A 2687-nucleotide genomic window follows, 5' to 3' on the forward strand; every position below is an offset into this window, starting at 1 on the left:
CAGTGGCAAGGACATTATCCTTGTGCCTTCTATATACAAAACTTAGCCTTTTTCCTTTCTTCTCAAGTACTCTGTGGCATCCCTCAGGGCATAGTTGTTCATAAGCATCAATACTATATCAAAACAATTGAACTGAGAAGTGATTTGAATAAGCTGGTATACACAGTAAAAGGAGAGACTCAGTTTTGTTCTATAGGAGATAGTTGTTCACACAAATAGGACACTTTATATGCAATGAATAAAACAAATTGGTTATCTGAAAATCCACATTTGAGTAAGTTATGGATCAATGATGGAAATATCCATGAGTTTAGCAATTGCTATTCTACTGAGGTATATTCTTATCCCTCATATCTATATATTTTGAAAGTCATTCTAACTGTGACTAAATTATAAAATATGTATAGATTTTATTAAAAAATTGGCACCTTACATAAAAATGTAAAAATAAGAAAGACTTTCTACACTGCTAGATTGAACAACCTAGAGTTACCTTTTAGGGTATGTCTTTAATAGTCTATTTTCTTTGTCTGTGTGTGTGTGTGTGTGTGTGTGTGTGTGTGTGTGTGTGTGTGTGTGTATGCTGTATATGCATGTACACATACACAAATACATGCATCATGTATGAAATATGGACATGCTTGGAAAAACATGGGGATCAATTTTCACTTTGCTTGTTCTTTCAGTAGACATCAGTTTGTAGTAGTCCACTATAATTATGTAGAAATAATATATGAGAATTTTTCAGATTATAACTTTCATTTAAATTGTTCATCATATTTATTTCTGTATTGAAAATACAGCTGAAATAAGCATCACCTTACATATCATATTGCAAACTCTTTTTTCACTGTTAATTCCAAACATTAAAATTCTTAGTTAGCAAATATGCATATTTCAGCATTTGACAGATACAGTGAAATTGCTAATCAAAACATTTTATAGAGGGAACCTCTGCTATAGTCATGGAGTTTAGGGCTTTTTATACTCTTGCCTGTATTATGATGAACCCCAATACATAGGTAGATTATGTAAATATAAACTGTGACAGCACAGACAAGATATGAGAGCTGAGCTCTCCATAAAGCATGACTCATTTTTTCCCAACTTCCCTTGTGTTCTTGGCTTGTCTATATCCTTGTTCAATCTCATCTTCATATTTGCCAATGGAAACAGGTGCATCTTCAAGTTGAGTGGTCTCCTTAGCAACCTATCAGCTTTGGTGTTTGAAATAGTCATTGCAAGCAGCCAGCTGGTGCCTGTGGGGATTCAGCAGGAACATTTTGCAGTTTGTGTCCTTTGGACTCTGTAAGGCTTCTTACCCTCAAGACTTTAATGTCTCAAGGACTGTAACCAAGATGCTGGTGCATGTTCCTAACAATTCCACCTGGGGAATTTTGCCTGAATTCAGATTGCACAGAATCTGATAGCATGGGCCATTTTTATGAATCCAGTAGTTCTGGTTTTCAGTGCAATAGCCATTAAGACCAGCTACTCGAAACACCCGTATGTTGAGATGCATATGTGTCTGCCTTAGTTTTGTGTGTTAGTCACCTCTTCACATTTGCTTCCATGAGCTGGAACCATGTGGTAGATCTATATGGCCAAACCACTCTTGACTTTCCAACTGACTTTCCTGTTAAAAAAAGAAGCCCTGATAAGCAAATACCTTACTGCTGTGTTCCCATTAGGGGTCCTTACAACTGCCATGTCACTCTTTGGTGTGATCATGTTTCTCTGTGAGATAAGTTCTTTGAAACTAGAGTCAGGTGAAGAAGGCCAAGTGTGCTTCTAAAATTACCAAACAAGAGGTCTGAAGCAGGAGCTCCTACATTTGCAACATCTGTCAAAATGCTCCTTGAAGAAATTTTCTATTTTACACACAAAACTCATGTAGTCATCACCTCATTCTAAATAAAGCCTCATCTTGGTTCTTTGGGTGTGTCTAAATTACTTCCTCATCTGTCTAAAGTGTTCCTTTCTTTGAATGATTTTACATCCTAAACTCTGAAGATTGTGGTAGTTTGAATGTAATTGGCTCTCATAATCTTGTAGTGAGTGGCACTATTAGAAGGCTTTGTTGGAGTGGGTATGACCTTGTTGGAGTAAGTGTGTTACTGTGGCGGTTGACTTTAGTTTTCCTATGTTCAGTATATTGTCCAGTGTCTCAATTGACTTCCTGTTGCCAGCAAGATGTAGCACTTTCAGATCTAGAGCCACTTGAAGCCACCATGCTCCTCATCATGATGATAATGGCTGAACCTCTGAACTTGGAAGTGTTTTCTTTATAGGAGTTTATATGGTCAGGTTTGGAAGACCTGGCCCCAAAGGCATGGGCCTAGGAGAGCAGGCTCTACCCCTCACCTGATGAAGTGGTCCCAGTGACCCAGACCAACCACCTCAACTACCACCCAGACCCACATTCTGGTCCTTGTTTTGGCCCATCCTATCAGCCACCCATGTTTGACCTGCTGGAGTGCAGGAAGGGACTAGTGTTATTAGCTGATGTTTTTTGGTCTTTTGGCTCATTTACTCTTTTGGCTCTTTGATCTTTACTCTTTTTGTGGGGCCTGCCACCCAGCTCCCAAATAAACCACACATGGAGGCTTATTCTTAATTATAAATGCCCAGACTTCGCTTGGCTTATTTCTTGCTAGCTTGTCTTAACTGAAACTATCCTATTCACC

The 2687-nt window shown here is 38.4% G+C and overlaps 1 pseudogene; it reads left to right on the top strand.

The window, feature by feature from the left end:
* Positions 1-1063: 1063 nt before the first annotated feature.
* On the top strand, positions 1064-1795 carry LOC114687493 (annotated as a pseudogene).
* The last annotated feature ends 892 nt before the right edge of the window (positions 1796-2687 follow it).

Source organism: Peromyscus leucopus, unplaced genomic scaffold (assembly GCF_004664715.2).
Source record: "Peromyscus leucopus breed LL Stock unplaced genomic scaffold, UCI_PerLeu_2.1 scaffold_1248, whole genome shotgun sequence".
Classification (NCBI taxonomy): Eukaryota; Metazoa; Chordata; class Mammalia; order Rodentia; family Cricetidae; genus Peromyscus; species Peromyscus leucopus.